Source organism: Pseudorca crassidens, chromosome 3 (assembly GCF_039906515.1).
Source record: "Pseudorca crassidens isolate mPseCra1 chromosome 3, mPseCra1.hap1, whole genome shotgun sequence".
Lineage (NCBI taxonomy): Eukaryota > Metazoa > Chordata > Mammalia > Artiodactyla > Delphinidae > Pseudorca > Pseudorca crassidens.
In genome coordinates, this window is record NC_090298.1 from 43,704,599 (window position 1) to 43,723,318 (window position 18,720).

The following is an 18,720-nucleotide window of genomic DNA, read 5'->3' on the forward strand; positions in this document are numbered from 1 at the left end:
GCAAATCAGGAGTCTCGTCTATAAATGTTAGGCCTCTCAATAACACCAGGGGCAGATGGAGAGCCAGGGGATGAGAACTGTGTTGCTCCTGGGCGTCTGGGAGTCTGGGCCCTATTTATGTCTACCTTGCTTATCAAAAACTGAGGGAGAGGGATGGGAAAGGTACTTGAAATCTGTACTTCCTTTAGCTCAACAGTTATTTATACTGGGTTATACTGACATTGGAAAGACAACTATTTTGGCTGTCAAGCAGGGCTGGAGTTGTTGGTCATGGGGTTTGAAGGTGATGGCCCTGACTGAAGGCCTCGAGGCGGCATCTCCCGCTGTTCCTGCAATCGATACCTGGGCCTCGGTCCACTCAATGTCATGAGAGGAGACAGAGCCCTGAAACAAAGAAATCTGGATCACAGAAAAGTATTCAAGGGTCATGCAAGCCAACGGTTGCCAACTGCACAGTCCTTCAGGAGCTGCAGGCAGTGAGGATGCCTTAGCCTCCCATGTGTCCAAACAAGATTGATAGGAGATGCCTCCTGTTTTGATTCTGGAGATGTTCATATCCAGATGAACTCCATACCTAAAAAATGTGCTGAAAACCCAAGTTCCAGAAATATAAGGTCAGGTGTCCAGAGCTGTACCCAGGAAAGTGTACATAGTTGCTACAGAGTCACCTCCACCATGAAGCAAGGCAGCCTGATGATACTGACATGGAGTCTGGAGATCATGGTAGTAGCTCCTTCTCACAATTCCGATATCTCTTCAAGGGGTTGCAAACTTCAAGGGGTTCTATTTATTTTGATTCTGGGTGTCAAACTTGTTATACAGCATACAACAGGAGTTGCCCTTGGAATTGGGCTACTTACAACTTTTATACATGCAACCAAAAGCATTTTAAATCAGGTTTTTCTAAGAGAAAGGTGCTCAGAGATTCAGTGTGCTTGGTTACTGGTATTCATAGCAGGATCTTCCATTCTTTCATATTACACCTTTTATTCTCAGTCACTTTATTATAGCTTAACTTTTAAAAAGCCTGCTCTAGACCCCATTCGAGCTTCTGGGAAGTACTTCGATTGCTGGAATTACAGACTTCATTCTGAAATTCCTCTTCATGGGCTTAAAATGCCTATTTTACTGGTGTCTTCTTTCATCATGCCTTTTCTTTTATTTTATATTTTTAATTTTTAAAATTTAAGTATAGTTGATTTACAATGTTGTGCCCATCTCTGCTGTACAGCAAAGAGACTCAGTTATATACATATAGACATTCTTTTTTAATATTCTTTTCCGTGTATAGCACAGGGAACTATATTCAATATCCTGTGATAAATCATGCCTTTTAAATCCAAGGGTTACTGGCATATGATTTTAGAAGAATTATGTCACTATTACCAAACTTTTGTTCCCATACCAGTTTGCTTTCGTTACCTTATAAGCTATGGGGAGTTTGGTAATGTAACTAGATGGATTCTTGGGATATTGCTGGCTTTACTCTACCTCACACTAAAAGTTCTAGAATTTTTTGCACACCTAAAACTTTCAGACAGGGTTTTGCCAGTATTATTTTTCTGAATTTTTGAATTTTATTTTATTATTTTATACAGCAGGTTCTTATTAGTTATCTATTTTATACACATCAGTGTATACATGTCAATCCCAATCCCTCAATTCATCACACCACCACCACCACCACCCCGCCACTTTCCCCCCTTGGTGTCCATACGTTTGTTCTCTACATCTGTGTCTCTATTTCTGCCCTGCAAACTGGTTCATCTGTATTATTTTTCTAGGTTCCACATATATGTGTTAGTATAAGATATTTATCTCTTTCTGACTTATTTCACTCTGTATGACAGTCTTTAGATCCATCCACGTCTCTACAAATAACCCAATTTCACTTTTTTATGGCTAATATTCCATTGTATATATGTGCCACATCTTCTTTATCCATTCATCTGTCCATGGACACCTAGGTTGCTTCCATGACCTAACTATTGTAAATAGTGCTGCAATGAACATTGGGGTGCATGTGTCTTTCTTTTTCTTCTTTTTTTTTTTTTTTTTTGCGGTACACGGGCCTCTTACTGTTGTGGCCTCTCCCGTTGTGGCGCACAGGCTCCGGAAGTGCAGGCTCAGTGGCCATGGCTCACGGACCCAGCCGCTCTGCGGCATGTGGGATCTTCCCGGACCGGGGCACGAACCCGCGTCCCCTGCATCGGCAGGCGGACTCTCAACCACTGCGCCACCAGGGAAGCCCTTGTGTCTTTCTGAATTACGGTTTTCTCTGGGTATATGCCCAGGAGCGGGATTGCTGGATCATATGGTAATTCTACTTTTAGTTTTATAAGGAACCTCCATACTGTTCTCCATAGTGGCTGTATCAATTTACATTCCCACCAACAGTGCAAGAGGGTTCCCTTTTCTCCACACCCTCTCCAGCATTTGTTGTTTGTAGATTTTCTGATGATGGCCATTCTGACTGATGTGAGGTGATACCTCATTGTAGTTTTGATTTGCATTTCTCTAATGATTAGTGATGCTGAACAGCTTTTCATGTGCTGCTTGCCCAACTGTATGTCCTCTTTGGAGAAATGTCTATTTAGGTCTACTGCCCATTTTTTGATTGGGTTGTTTGTTTTTTTTTGATATTGAGCTGCATGAGCTGCTTGTAAATTTTGGAGATTAATCCTTTGTCAGTTGCTTCATTTGCAAATATTTTCTCCCATTCTGAGGGTTGTCTTCTTGTCTTGTTTATGGATTCCTTTGCTGTGCAAAAGCTTTGAAGTTTCATTAGGTCCCATTTGTTTATTTTTGTTTCTACTTCCATATCTCTAGGAGGTGGGTCAAAAAGGATCTTGCTGTGATTTATGTCATAGAGTGTTCTATGTTTTCCTCTAAGAGTTTTATAGTATCTGGCCTTACATTTAGATCTTTAATCCATTTTGAGTTTACTTTTGAGTAAGGTGTTAGGGAGTGTTCTAATTTCGTTCTTTTCCTTGTAGCTGTCCAGTTTTCCCAGCACCACTTATTGAAGAGGCTGTCTTTTCTCCATTGTATATTCTTGCCTACTTTATCAAAGATAAGGTGACCATATGTGTGTGGGTTTATCTCTGGGCTTTCTATCCTGTTCCACTGATCTCTATTTCTGTTTTTGTGCCAGTACCATACTGTCTTGATTACTGTAGCTTTGTAGTATAGTCTGAAGTCAGGGAGCCTGAATCTTCCAGCTCCATTTTCCTTTCTCAAGATTGCTTTGGCTATTTGGGGTCTTTTGTGTTTCCATACAAATTGTGAGATTTTTTTGTTCTAGTTCTGTGAAAAATGTCATTGGTAATTTGACAGGGATTGCATTGAATCTGTAGATTGCTTTGTAGTATAGTCATTTTCACAGTGTTGATTCTTCCAATCCAAGAACATGGTATATCTCTCCATCTATTTGTATCATCTTTAATTTCTTTCATCAGTGTCTTATAGTTTTCTTCATACAGGTCTTTTGTCTCCTTAGGTAGGTTTATTCCTAGGTATTTTATTCTTTTTGTTGCAATGGTAAATAGGAGTGTTTTCTTAATTTCACTTTTAGATTTTTCATCATTAGTGTATGGGAATGCAAGGGAATCCTGTGCATTAATTTTGTATCCCGCTACTTTACCAAATTCATTGATTAGCTCTAGTGGTTTTCTGGTAGCATCTTCAGGATTCTCTGTGTATAGTATCATGTCATCTGCAAACAGTGACAGCTTTACTTCTTCTTTTCCAATTTAGATTCCTTTTATTTCCCTTTCTTCTCTGATTGCTGTGGCTAAAACTTCCAAAATTATGTTGAATAAGAGTGGTGAGAGTGGGCAATCTTGTCTTGTTCCTGATCTTAGTGGAAATGCTTTCAGTTTTTCACCATTGAGGACGATGTTGGCTGTGGGTTTGTCATATATGGCCTTTATTATGTTGAGGTTAGTTCCGTCTATGCCTACTTTCTGCAGCGTTTTTATCATAAATGGGTGCTGAATTTTGTCAAAAGCTTTCTCTGCATCTATTGAGATGATCATATGGTTTTTCTCCTTCGATTTGTTAATAATTGCCAATATTTTTTACACTACCAAGTTACGAAGTGGCTGCCAGTAAGAGACAATGTTCAGATGTGGATGATATTTGTTCAATATGTCAAGCTGAATTTCAAAAGCCAATTCTTATCTGTCAACATGTATTTTTTGAAGAGAGAAAACTGTCCACTGTGCAGAACTGTGATTTCAGACCATATAAACAAATGGAAAGATGGTGTCACTTCATCACACCTTCAAATATATTAAGTTTTGAACTTCATATTAAGGCCAAAAAATACTAATTTCATTTGCTTACAGTGACTATTGATAAAGGCATTAGAATGGATTTCAGGGCCAGAAGTTAAGAAAAATGTTTCCAAATAGTTATAGAGTATTATAATAAGACTTAAGTGTGTAGTCCAAATTAATAAAAGATTAAATGAAAGAACCCTATATTTTAAAATATACATAAGTAATGTTAGGGCTTCCCTGGTGGCGCAGTGGTTGAGAGTCCACCTGCCGATGCAGGGGGCACAGGTTTGTGCCCCGGTCCGGGAAGATCCCACATGCCGCGGAGTGGTTGGGCCCGTGAGCCATGGTCGCTGAGCCTGAGCGTCCGGAGCCTGTGCTCAGCAACAGGAGAGGCCACAACAGTAAGAGGCCCGCGTACCACAAAAAATAAATAAATAAATAAATATAAAATAAATAAAATATACATAAGTAATGTTCAACCTAATGCATATGCAACATTTATACTATCCTATTTGACAGATGACTGCAGTTAAATTGTAAATGTGTTTTCTTGTTAATACTACCAAAATGGCAACTGGATAACTAGAACTAGCAGTTTTAGAGAAATTCAGGTATTCTTTCCTTTCATTATTTTCACAACAAAGAATATTTTTCATAAAACTGACACACTTTACCTGAAAGTAGAATTTTCTTTATCATTCCTATTCGACTTTTATAATTCCCCTTCGAAAAATTCTAAAAATTTTTATAAAATTAGAATTTTTTTTTTTGCAGTATGCGGGCCTCTCACTGTTGTGGCCTCTCCCGTTGCGGAGCAGATGATTTGAGAACAGATGATTTAAATTCCTTTTTGTTTGTGAACATCATACATACAATCCTGCCATCAGCTTTAATGTTCATGATCTTTTTTTTTTTTTTTTTTTTTTGCGGTACGTGAGCCTCTCGCTGTTGTGGCCTCTCCCGTTGCGGAGCACAGGCTCCGGACGCGCAGGCTCAGCGGCCATGGCTCACGGGCCCAGCCGCTCTGCGGCATGTGGGATCTTCCCGGACCAGGCACGAACCCGCGTCCCCTGCATCGGCAGGTGGACTCTCAACCACTGCGCCACCAGAGAAGCCCTCGTGATCTTTTTTGTATAGTGCTGTGGACTACCCTGACTATTACACACACACAAAAAGACAACTACTTGGCATCAGTAGCTGGTCAATGCATGCATCACCCGCTTCTTTGTACATTCACCATGTGGGAAATTCCCCTGTCTTCTATTCCATAATTTTTCCTCCTTCTTTTTGTTTTCTGGAGGGTATAATATAGTTTAAACTGAAAGATTAAACAAAGACATCTTAAGTGGAAGCACTCCTTATAGAAGAAAGCTCAAGATTGTAATTAAAACGTTGGCGGTATCATTGGATACCAGAGAAACTATCACCTTAGAACAGAGATTGGGCTAAAATAACCCAGAATGAGGAAAATCTTTTTAAAGAATCATCTGCACTATGTATCAATCCATCTGCATTTTGTGTGAAAGGCAGAAGTTCAGAGGTCACATACTTTTCCTTCACACTGTGCTCAGATACAGTGTTTCTCCATGGGCATGCTATGGTAATGCAGTAGTTCTGTGTTATATAGAATCTCCCCACAATGCAGGATACCCAGTATCCCTAAATGCCAGCAGCACTCCTCAGTCTGGAAAAGCTGAAAATGTTCTGGGCACCACTGCTCTAATGTTTCAGAGTACATTGCATAAACTATTTCCTCAGATCAGCATGATGATTCGAAACATTAGTAACTTCTTCACTCTTCAGATGGTGAGCTGAGGCTTGAAATGGATTGCTGGCTTTTCCACATGGCTAGTGAGGGGTGCTGCTGGCTCTAACACCAAGGAGCAGACTCTAAATTCAGCTCCTTTTCTAAAACATTGTGCTGCCTTTCGGTGGAGGCAGAGACTCAGACTTGATCTCAATCCACTAGTAAATACATGCAGGTGAATTGGTGTTGCTCTTGCTGTTATTTGTATTTCTAGCTTTCTTCTAAGGAGCCTGGGTCTTGTTAAATAGAGGACACTTTGTTCTGTGGGTCTTTGGTGGAAGGGTAGAGGTAGGAGCTAAGAGGACCTGGGTTAGTTTGGCTAACAGAGGGAGCAGATCATGGAGCTTCCAGGGATAATGAGGGATGAAGGGAAATAGGAAAGAGAGCCACTAGGACCTAGTGAGGCCTTGAGTAATGCGACATGACCTACCTTCCCATGCACTCTCACCCATGAGTCCCAAAACTTCAGTACAATGTTACTCATGAAATGCTTAGAGAGTGAATTTTTTGGTGTAAAATGGCAAGGGGCTGAGTATTACTCCTGGGTTGAGAGAGGCTAATGCAGAGACAGCACACCTGGACCCAGAAGCCAGAGGCAGGAGGTACCGTGAGGGTGTCAGTGACTCTGAGAATCAGCAGAAATCAAAGCAAGGCCTGGAGTTTTCACAGATGTGGAACTGGTGAATTTACCCAGACATCTGAGACTGGGGGAGCACCAGTTCACATCTGAATCGTAGGTGATTAAAGTGAGGGCCCAAACATTGCTCGGTTCTAGAATACTTTCAGGTGTTAGAGGGAGGAGAACCAATCTGTGTCAGAGATTATACAGCCTGAAACTTTCCCCAAGGCAGTCTAAAGATTTGTCTCCTTATTTAAGAAAATTCACACAGTATTTGAAGTGGCTGATCATTTACTTTTCACACTGGTCAGGACCATAAGAGGAATTCTCTGAATAGAGTTAAAATTGGTGAATGTGGGATGTGATGAAGAAATAAATGCCCTGACATCTATTCAGCTAGTGTCGCCAGACCTGTCACTTCCATAAGCAGGGAGAAGACAACCATTCCAGGTCGTTCTCTGTAATAAACACAGGATGCTTATGTAACTTTCATGAACAGATTTCATGAAAACGACAAAATGACAGAGAATGACTGAATTCACATATGGAATAAGGAGCAAATGTTAAACGTAATTATTATCCATTTATGATTATTATACACTAGGATTCTCATAAAAGCATCCAGTTTGTTCTCAATAAAAACTTGGTGAAACCTGGCTTGTATTCCTTTGGACATACCAGTCTGGTCTCATTTTCTTGCTGGAATGCTCTGGTTTGCTGCTTTTTTGTATTCAAGACCTTATTACTGCTTGGAAAATGTTCCTTATCTTTGCATGTGCACTAATCTTTATGTGAGAAGCAGGAGATGGTGCCCCTAGGTGCCTGCCCTGCAGCTGAGAGTCTCACTGAGATCTGGGCCTGAGTGCTGCCCCCTAGGGGTTCTCTGATGCACTGCCCTGCAGCCCTGGGAAGGATGCTCATTCACTCTAGGCCAGTGGTCACCTTCAAGGCCCCCAGTGTTCCAAGTGGTTCAGGGAGAAGAATAAGAGAAAAACCATTACTGATGCCAAATTTTGTGTTACCTTCTTCTACCCTGATGCTTCCCAAGAGGTCTCTCAATTCCCAATTCCCCCTCATGGTCCCCATCATCTTTCCAACCTCTTGCCCCAAGGCAGGCTTTGGCCTGACGTGTCCCGGACACAATTAGTCAGTGGTTGACTCTCATTCAAATAATAATAAAATATCAGAATAGCACTGCATTCTTTGAAGATGAACTTGACAGGCCTGAAATCTCAAAAGAAATCTTGCAGGGATGAAGCCCGGGGTCCCCAGTGGGCCTCTCCCTGAACCCTGGGCAGAGCTTCCCATCACAGCCAGCACAGTGCGGGAACATTCTACCCAGCTTACACTCTTTCCTCAGTGGCTCTAGATTTCTACTGCAACCTGTTTCAAATTCAATGTCTTATAAGGAAATGGCACAGAAAAGGAGCACAGCTACTGCTTAAGCAGGCAACTCTCAGGGTCCCAGAATTTAAAAGGGTTTAGAAAATATCCTAGAAATCACAGTAAAAGGGTGTTCAGAGACAAGTGTAAGACCCACCAAACAGTTCTATCAATTGAGTGAGGGATATTTACAGAAGGCGATCAGAGACCCAAAATTCCAAGGGAAAGAAACACAACCATAAACTAAACATCATTATCTAAATGAACTCTCTATGTTTGCAAGTGAGTCCTCTCTGGACTTTGAAGCATGGATTTGAAATTTGCATGGCATGGCAATCCACTGAAGCCAATTTGACCTTTTGGTAAATACGAAGTTTATCTGGTAAATGTCAATAGCCTCCAACCATTAGAAGTGGGGGCGATGGGGGAGCCTGTATGTTCCTTTCCCCACAACCGTGCTACCAGAAGGCATACTACAATGAAACCTAGTTTTAGAAAATATCCTGACAACACCTAGATATTTATTCACATTAAGGGTCAAAGATAGTCTTAAGCCTGCTCTGTAGCTGGGGAGGTCCCACTCTTTACCCTTGGACCCTCTGTTCAGCATTTCCCATAAAAGGCTTAACTGAATTCAGGGCAAGCATATTCTGATGGCAGGTGTGGCCAACTTTGTGCTGGGTCAGGCATAGCGTGTCTCGTGATGGGGAGGAATGCAGAACCAATTCAGAGGTCTAGACCGCAAGCTTGAACTATCTGTATTCAGCAAGCTGGGCTTGCCAGGTGCTAATACTTCATTCAGGAAAGGGCAGTCATTCCGGTATGACACTACTAACCAGCCACCTATTTGAATACTGCTCATTTCACCAATTAAAAACTATTTTAAACATCCCTTATGCTAATCAATAACCTTCCTGCTGTAGATTTAGCTAATTTTATGTAAGATACTAAGTGACCCAGCAAAGGAAACTATAAACAAAATGAAAAGACAACCTATGGAATGAGAGAAAATATTTGCAAACGATGTGACTGACAAGGGATTAATTTCCAAAATATACAAAGAGCTCATACAACAAAAAAAAAAACCCAATCGAAAAATGGGCAGAAGACCTAAATAGACATTTCTCCAAAAAAGACATACAAATGGCCAACAGGCATATGAAAAGATGCTCAACATCACTAATTATTAGAGAAATGCAAATCACAATTACAGTGAGGTAGCACCTCACATTAGTCAGAATGGTCATCATTGAAATGTCTACAAACAAAAAATGTGGAGAAAAGGGAGCCCTCCTACACCATTGGTAGGAATGTAAGTTGGTACAGCCACCATGGAAAACAGTATGGAAGTTCCTCAAAAAACTAAAAATAGAGTTGCCATATGATCCAGAAATCCCACTCCTGGGCATATATCCAGACAAAACTATAATTCAAAAAGATACATGCACCCCTATGTTCATGGCAGCACTATTCATAATAGCCAAGACATGGAAACAACCTAAATGTCCATCAACAGATGAATGGATAAAGAAGATGTGGTACATATATACAATAGAATATTACTCAGCCATAAAAAGGAATGAAATGAGGTCATTTGTAGAGATGTGCATTCACATCTCATGTGAAATAAGTCAGAAAGAGAAAAATGAATATCATATATTAATGCATACATGTGGAATCTAGAAAAATGGTATAGATGAACCTGTTTGCAAGGCAGAAATAGAGACACAGACGTAGGGAACAAACGTATGGGCACCAAGGTGGGGAAAAGGGGAGTGGGATGAATTGGAGATTGGGATTGACATATACACACTAATATGTATAAAACAGATAACTAATGAGAACCTGCTGTATAGCACAGGGAACTCTACTTAATGCTCTGTGGTGACCTAAATAGGAAGGAAATCCAAAAAAGAGGGGATATATGTATACATATAGTTGATTCACTTCGCCGTACAACAGAAACTAACACAACATTGTAAAGCAACTATACCCCAATGAAAAAAAAAGATGTGGTACATACATACAATGGAATATTACTCAGCCATAAAAAAGAATGAAATAACGCCATATGCAGCAACATGGATGGACCTAGAGATTATCATACTAAGTGAAGTAAGTCAGAAAGAGAAAGACAAATACCATATGATATCACTTACATGGAATCTAAAATATGACACAAATGAAATTAACTACAAAACAGAAACAGACTCACATGGCATTGCATGTGAGATAGAGAAGAGACTTGACGTTGCCAAGGGGTGGGGGGTGGGGGACGGATGGACTGGGAGTTTGGGGTTAGCAGATGCAAACTATTATGTGTAGAATGGATAAACAACAAGGTCCTATGGTATAGCACAGGGAATTATATTCAATATCCTGTGGTAAACCATAATGGAAAAGAATATAAAAGAAGAATGTGTATATATGTATAACTGAATCACTTTGCTGTACAGATGAAATTAATACAACATTGCAAATCAACTATACTTCAATAAATAAATAAGATACTGGGACTTCCCTGGTGGTCCAGTGGTAAAGAATCCGCCTTACAATGCAGGAGATGCAGGTTCAGTCCCTGGTCAGGGAACTAAGATCCCATATGCCGTGGGGCAACTAAGTCCAAGGGCCACAACCACTTAGCTCATGCGCCTCAACTAGAGAGCCTGCGTGCCACAAACTACAGAGCCCATGCGCTCTGGACTCCACGCGCCACAACTAGAGAAGCGAAAACAACCCACACACCACAACTAGAGAGAAGCCCTTGTGCCGCAATGAAAAGCCCACGTGCCGCAAAGTAAAGATCCCGCATGCCTCAACGAAGATCCCACATGCCGCAAGTAAGATCCGACGCAGCCAAAAATAAATAAATAAACAATAAATAAATCTTTAAAAAAAATAAGATACTAAGTGACCATCTTAGAAGATCTTGATTCTGGCGAGGGTTCTTCATCAGTTGGTTAACCACCTTTGGAAGGCAGATCCCCAAACACAGCATTCTAAATGCTAGCTAACTGCTCTTAGAGGATGGAGTAACTTTGTGTATACAACTACATCACAACGTTTATATTGAGGTCTTTTAAAATAAGGGTCACACAGACAATATAACACATGGGAACAGTGAAAAGGCAACAAAGACTAAGACAGAGTTGGAAGCAAGAGAAACAGTCTTGACTGGCTGACTTTCTGCTTTGTGAATCGTGCCTCAGGAGACGCTGAGTCCCACGTAAGGACAGGCTCTCTTTGCTGGAGACTGATTTATATTATAAGAAGTAAAGCTTGATTGGGCTGTCTCTAAAACTTTTTATTTTGAGGACTAGAATCCCACTGGCCCAGAAGTATCTAGAATAAACCATATAGCTGTATTTAGAGATTTCAGAACCTTAGAAAGAGAATTTGAGGCAAGGGTGACAGAAATGAGTCTGTTCTTTGATTCAATTCTGCATCTCCACTTTCCTCTGCTGCTGCTGAAAAGCAATGAAAAACTCTAGTAAATAAGCCTCTGAAGGTGAAGAAGCATATTTCAAGTGTGTTATCAAAATTCTATCGATTAACAGAAAAATGTTACTGGTGAATCCTGGTTGAAAGGTAAAAATTTATCAGTTTTTTTTTAAGGCATTCTCCCTAAAATTTAAAACTATAGTTTTTGCTGGCTCAAATTCTTTGTAAGGTGCCTCAAGCCCTTTATAGAACAATGTGGAATATAAATGAAAAAAACACATACAGGTGCATGCATGCAAACACACACACACACACACACACACACACACACACACACAACTGTAACTCTCATTGATACTTTATTTTAATATAAGGTTTAAAATTAAAATCAGGCAAGTGAAATCTTAACATAATTTCACATGAAACCTTGGTAGTTTTAAAATTATGTCACTCATCAAACACCAAGTAACCTAAACTTTGAGATTAAATCTCTTCTGTAGAACACAAATCAATGGATCTTTCCCATTTTGAGTCCTTTTTGGAACAAGGTGGGTATGGAAATACATACAATAGTAACAACAAAATAATATAATAATAATAGTAAATAAACCAACGCCTCAATCTTATGAAATAGGTCAGTCAACCTACAGCACTTCATTTTGCTATGCTTTCTTCAGCAGCTTTGATCTCCTAGTTTCATGGCTTCCTAAAAATGGCAGAAATAAATCAAGGTGCAATACAAAAGGTAGCAAAGGCAAGAACAGCGATTGTGTTTTTGGTTTCAGTGAGCTGAGACAGTAGCAGGCTCTGGCATTAATCTACCTGGTATTAGGATAATTTTTTCAAGCATCAGACTTTTTTAAAGAAACAAAACCCCTAAAGCCAGAGGGGCAAGATATGCACAGATTATGTGCAGGTTTGTGTGGAGGTCTGTATGGAGTAGACTATATTGCCTGCATGACATGGAGGAAGGGCCCCAGAAAACCCCTCTGTCCTCAGAATATCTCCCTCACTGTCCTGTCATGGTTGACTGAGCTTCTACCATTAAAGATTTTATTTGTTGGTTTTAAGATAGTGATTTTCTAACTCCTTTATGCTGCCAACATTCTCCCTTTTGATAAAATTTTATTCAGAGGCCTAATAAAACAGATAAAAGCACAGATACTGTTGCTGAAGTAGGTGACCCATTGGATCAGCCCCTCACTCCCGCTGAGACACATCTGCAAACTGCTAGGGCTTATTGAAGGACATCTGAAAAACCATTGGGTTAAGACAGCTTCCCAACTGATGTGAACAAAGGGTTACAGAAGTTGGGAGATATCAATTCCTTCAGCCCTTAAGGGAGGGGATGGTAGGGGAGGCGTGGGTGGAGCTCTGGCCAAGCCCTCTGTGGCCCATTGTCTCTCACCTTTATTTACCTCAGTGTATGGGTACATTATTATAATTTTCCGTGCACTAAGCTAGGGCATTATGCTCTGATAGAGTTTATCACAATTATTACTGGTTATTAACACCTTAGCATGAGCTTTTCCCTGCCAATTCTCTAAGGAAAGGAAGCATATATCAAGCTATTCTGGGTAGGGGAGATGTTGGAAATTGGGTCATAAGCCAGGAAGCTCTCAGGAGGGGAAGAATTGAGTGGGAGGCCACGGGAGAAGGCCTGAAGTGGGGTTCTGGATGGCCTGGAACCAAAAGGTACAACGCTAAGACAAGAGGAAGAGGACACTCTGGAAGAATCCGGAGGGCTCTGAAGTGAAGGCCCTGCTCTCCCACGGAATGAGGATCAGCCCAGCTCCCAGATGTCAGCTCAACCCACATCGGTATCACGCAGGCAAACACAGATTTTACTCCTGAGAGAGATTTTTCACAAGGTAAGTGCTCATTTGGGAGACCCAGATGAGTGGATTATTCACCTGGAAGAAGGCAGACTCGAGTTGCAAAAGGGTAGATTAGTCATTGCAACTGGGGACCCGTCTCAGGCAGGCCCCGACAGTCTCCGACTGAAGAAACAGAGCTGCTTCCCACCTCCTCCCTCCCCAGCGTCCCGTCCTCTTCCTCTGTGTCTCAACTTCTTTTCCCATCGCTCTGACTCACAAGTGTCAGCCACTGGAGGGGCTCCCCATCTCCCAGCCCTCAGAGATCTCATTGTGAGCGGTTTCTTCTCATCCCCATCCACTTAGTGTTGGGCACCAATCCAGACACGACCCACTCTTCCAAAGGCGCCCCCTGAGGTGCAGCTTCCTGGCAGGGACCTTCCACAGGCAAAAATGATGTGCCTCTGAGGACTGATGCGCCAGACGGACAATCCGAGGTTTATGGTTTTCCAGAAGGGGTTCACAAAGCCCTGCCAATTCCCCTTTTGCCATTGGCCAATTCCCTTTCACTGGCTCTCCCTGCCTGTCATCTGCTTTGTCAGCCAAATCCCTTTTCATTTTTCTCAGCTTCATCTTGGACTCAGGCCTAGTAAATCCTGTCAAGAAGATTCCTGACGTATGAAGTTTTATGTCTCTTCCACCACCATCCTGAGAGGCGTTGCCTGTCCTTCACCTCTGTGAAATGTTTCACAGGAAGGCATTCCCGTGTCTGAAGTGGAGCATATTGGACCAAAACACCAAGTGAACAGTAGCAACGTTATTATTTTCCAATGAGAGTTTAGATCAAAAGATGCAAAGGAGCAATCCTCCAAGGAGTTTCGGGGGAAGGGAGAAATAAGTGGAGGAAAAACTAAAATAGAGAACGTCCTTGTACAAAACTGAAACTCTTCAGTGAGAGTCAAAAATTACTCCCAAAATGGCATAGTCCTTTTGGAATCAGGATGCTTTGATTTTTGTCTAAATCCACTCATCATCCAAGTCCTTCTGAATATTCTGGGCCTGTCCCAAATTCACTGCCCTTTTTCTCACCAAATGGCTCATTATTTCTCAGCACCATCTTTAAGTGTTAGTGAACTCAACTCACCGTTGCTCACACACAACTTGCTGGGTCCACCGGAGGGACTTGCCAAATGCAGCTCTCTTCCCATGGGATAACCTTGGTGCCTATGTGGGTTTCTGTTGGTCTGTTTGTTTAACCTAACATTTATTGAGGCTGACTAGGTGCCACACGCATTGCATGATTTACCTTATTTAATTCTCATAACAACCCTATGAGATCGGTATCATTATTGTCCCCTTTTGAGGATTATAACAGATGGAGAAACCAGCTGAGGCATTGGCTCAAGGACACAGAGCTATTACTAAGTGACAGAAAAAGAATTCTAATTCAGGAGTGTCTAACCACAGAGCCTAAGCTCTGAAACACGGACACTCTCAATCGTCTCCTGCTTTGTTGAAGGAATTTAACGTAGAGTGAGTTTAACTTTTAAACTGTTTGTAGTTTGGGGATAGAAAATGCCCGGCCTGCAGCTGGCCTCAGAAAATACAACTCTCCAGCTCCATCGCTCTTCAGATCAGCAGGAAGACCAATCTCTCTTAGCAGATCCAGCCGGGGGCCTAACACTTCCTCAGCTGCCAGGCATATATGGATGCTGAACGCAGCTCCAGACAATACCTCTGCAGAGGTTCCCTGCTGGCACAGCCCAGCGCCCCGCAGGTGCTGCCGCTGCGCTCCGCTTCCTGTCCGCCAAGACTCAGTGCAGATCCCCCTTCGGGCCGCAGCAGTGCTTCAGGAGGAAAAAAAGGACGCTCACTCCTCACCCTTTGGCGCTACTCTTGAGTCGGGTACGGTTACACACCAACCCGGGCCTGACCCGCAGTGATGCCGTCTTAGAAGCGCTCACACTGTTACATCCCGAGGCTCCAGACTGCCCCCTAGAGGACGGGTTTCTCTGCTGCTCCCTTTAACCAGCTGGCTGCCAGTGGAGGCAGGGGTCGCGTGGCGGGGTGGAGCTCTCCCTCCTGTCTCCTCCTTCCCTCAAAGTATTAGTTTTGTTTAGGGGCTTCCTTGCCTTCCTTGTCCCTGGGTCCTGGCTGTGGTCACCCACTGACCCTTAGTTCACCTCAACAGATTTCAATAACTGAATCTCACGGAAGAGGTATTGGAGCTTTAGTTCCTTGCTTCACAGACCCCCGGGGTTCTCAGGCAAGTTTGCACCCGCCCCTCTCAGAAAAGTTCAAGCAGAACTTTTTAATAGTCTTAAAAAAATATTCAAGGTTCACTTACTCTGCTACAATCATAACTCAATTCTCAGGGGAAGCCTAACGACTTCGCCGTAACTTGGCTTCTGCCATTTAGCTCTTAGATTGATTTTTGCCCCACAAGCAACTTGGAGGCTTGAACTCTGTGAGCCCTTCCATGGCTGACAGGGCTCCTCAGAGCCCAGTAACTGCTGTTCACCGGCTGGGCCCTGGAACAGCCTCTCTGTTCCTTTTGCTCCTTTTCCTTTTCTTAGCGATGTTGGGCACAAGGGTGAGCAGTCCATTAACACTGGCAAGGCTGTTTGGGCTCTTCAGACGAGAGATGTCAAAGGCAGGATCCTGGGAGGGTTGCAATTATTATATTCTTAACCACCCTGCAGCCTTTTTGTACCAGACCTCTAATCTGTAACATTATAACGTAGCTGAATCGTATTTCCAATTGTCTATCTTCATCTGCAAGCCCAAGGCACATGGGGGTGTAGACTGGAGACTCAGGGTGAGCCTGGGAAGATTCAGAGGTTTTAAAAGGAGCTGATTAGCTTGGCATTTGGGAGAGAGTCTCTTCCCTTCTGTGCTCTCCTTTTATCTGATCCCAATTGGACTCAGAAGGCCAGCCAGCTCCCAGCCTCCTGGCCCAGCTGCTGCTCCCTGCCTAGGCAAGTAGGGCCATCCTGTTGGGAAGCGGGATGGACTACTTCCCTCTACCCTCTGTAGTCACCCTGCTCTTACCATATCCACCATGATAGGTTTTTCGTTGCTAAGGCTGGAAGGTGTGAGGAAGTTCTTTCCCCTTTGGGTACTATGTTTTGAACTCAATAAACTGTCATGAGGAGGAACAGACCATAAAAGTTACCATTTCTTAACTGACTTGTGTTGCCAGGCACTTTACCTACATTGTCTTATTTAATCCTCAGAAAACCATAGCAAAGGAGATTTTATTCCATTTCCCTACGTAGAGAATTCAAGACGAACAAGGTGCACCTAGTAAATAACTTACCTAGCAAATGATGGAGCAGGATTTTGAATCTAAAGTCGATGGTGTTCCCACCACTTGACTCTCCCTAATAGGCTGTGGCCTGTGGAGTGGGCTATGGCCTTCCCTCGGGGGAATTAGCCGAGGCAAAATCAGTACCTGCTTTTCTAATTGACTGCTCTTTTTTCAATCAAAAAATATGAAAAAAGATATGCCTAAATATTATAAATGTCATTTCAATGGATGATACTAATTTTAAAACAAAATTAAGTACTTCTCAAAGTAATCAACTCACTCATTTTCTCTAAGTATGGTTTTTATCTCACACTTGAAAAAAAAACCTGAATTTCTAACTCACTCTCAAATTTTTGGTTTGGAACCTCCTCCAGTTTGTCTGTAGCACTAGAATGTTCTGCAGCTTCAGTATTGCCATCATGCTGTCAGCGTCTCTATAGGAGTTCTTCTACGGTGGTTAAAGGCACAGACTACAGAGCCAGGCTGTGGGCTCACCGATTTTGCCACCTATTGAGGGCAGATGGCTTCATCGGATTACTGTAAGGATCAAATGAGTTACTAGATTCGAAGTATTTAGAATTGTCAGACCTCGATGAATTTTAATTATTATTATAAAAATGTTTTCAACAGGTCTAGAAAAAGAAATTATCTATGACTGCTTTCTAGTATTTTTGCTCAGCTGCTGGTAGAAGACAACCCACGTGTCACCCACAGATCTGGGAGGACAGCTGAACAGTCCCATCTTTGGGCAGAGGACAGAAATAGGGTGGATAATAGCTGGGTATTGCTTAGCATTGTAATGAGATAAGACTCAAAGGAGACGGAGACCCTTTTGATCCATCTCAGTATTTTATAATAAAAGTGATCACCTGGTCATAATAAAAAAAGCAAGTACTGTCTTTCTAGAGAGAGGAGGCATGTGTAATTTCAGAGGCATAGTTCCCATCATAGAAAGAAAACTGCATTTTATATTGGCAGAAAATAAAATGTTAACAGTAGTTATCTCTGAATAGTAAGACTACTATTAATTATCTTATTTAGTTTTCTGGGGCAGTTTTCCACCATTTCCAAAGTCTTTGATGAATATATTTCACTTTTACAATAAAAAAAGTTATAAAAAATAAAGTTACAGGAATTGTATAAATTGATATGCAAGGTTCTTTCCAGCTTGTTTACTCTCTGTCAACATTTATTTTGATAACAGTTATGATGTTTTTCCATCATTTTCTTTGATACACTAGTGAGACTGGCAAATTTAATACCTGTCTTAATAAACCTAATTTCAGGAGCAAAAATCATCATTGTTTACTTCTCTTCCGACACTGTGCCTCTGGCTGAGACTAAAGCTAGGAAAATAGGACAAAATCTAGGGAAAACACAGAGTTTAATGTAAATAAACCCCCATAAGAAACATAATATTACTTAGACTTAGCCCAGGCAAACTAATATTATTTATTTCGGTTGAAGAGACACAAGCGATTTGATCTTAATTTGTAATATTTGCTCAAACACCTAGTCCCTTCTAAAACCCACGGCATTCTACTAAAATTTTTTTACTTAATATTTTAAGTATGTCAGCCTTCCAAATACTTGTAAAACAAACCGAAAATTTAGAGTGAATAACGAGCTCAAAAGATTTCAGGGGACCTCCCTGGTGGCGCAGTGGTTAAGAATCTGCCTGCCAATGCACAGGACACGGGTTCGATCCCTGGTCTGGGAACTAAGATCCTACATGCTGCAGAGCAACTAAGCCCGTGTGCCAAAACTACTGAGCCTGTGCTCTAGAGCCCTCAAGCCACAACTACTGAGCCTGCGTGTCTAGAGCCCGTGCTCTGCAACAAGAGAAGCCACCGCAGTGAGAAGCCCGTGCACCGCAACGAAGAGTAGCCCCCACTCGCCGCAACTAGAGAAAGCCCACATGCAGCAATGAAGACCTAATTCAGCCAAAAAAAAAAAAAAAAAAAAAGATTTCAGAACCTTCGGGATCAAATGAGAAGCTAATAGAAGATTTTAAACAATGGTTCCTTCTCACTGCTTCTAGTTTTGTTTTTCCTACAATTTGG

The 18,720-nt window shown here is 41.8% G+C and overlaps 1 pseudogene; it reads left to right on the top strand.

Annotated features, from left to right (window-relative positions):
- The first annotated feature begins 300 nt into the window (after nt 1–300).
- On the top strand, nt 301–4,316 carry LOC137220690 (E3 ubiquitin-protein ligase RNFT1-like; annotated as a pseudogene).
- The last annotated feature ends 14,404 nt before the right edge of the window (nt 4,317–18,720 follow it).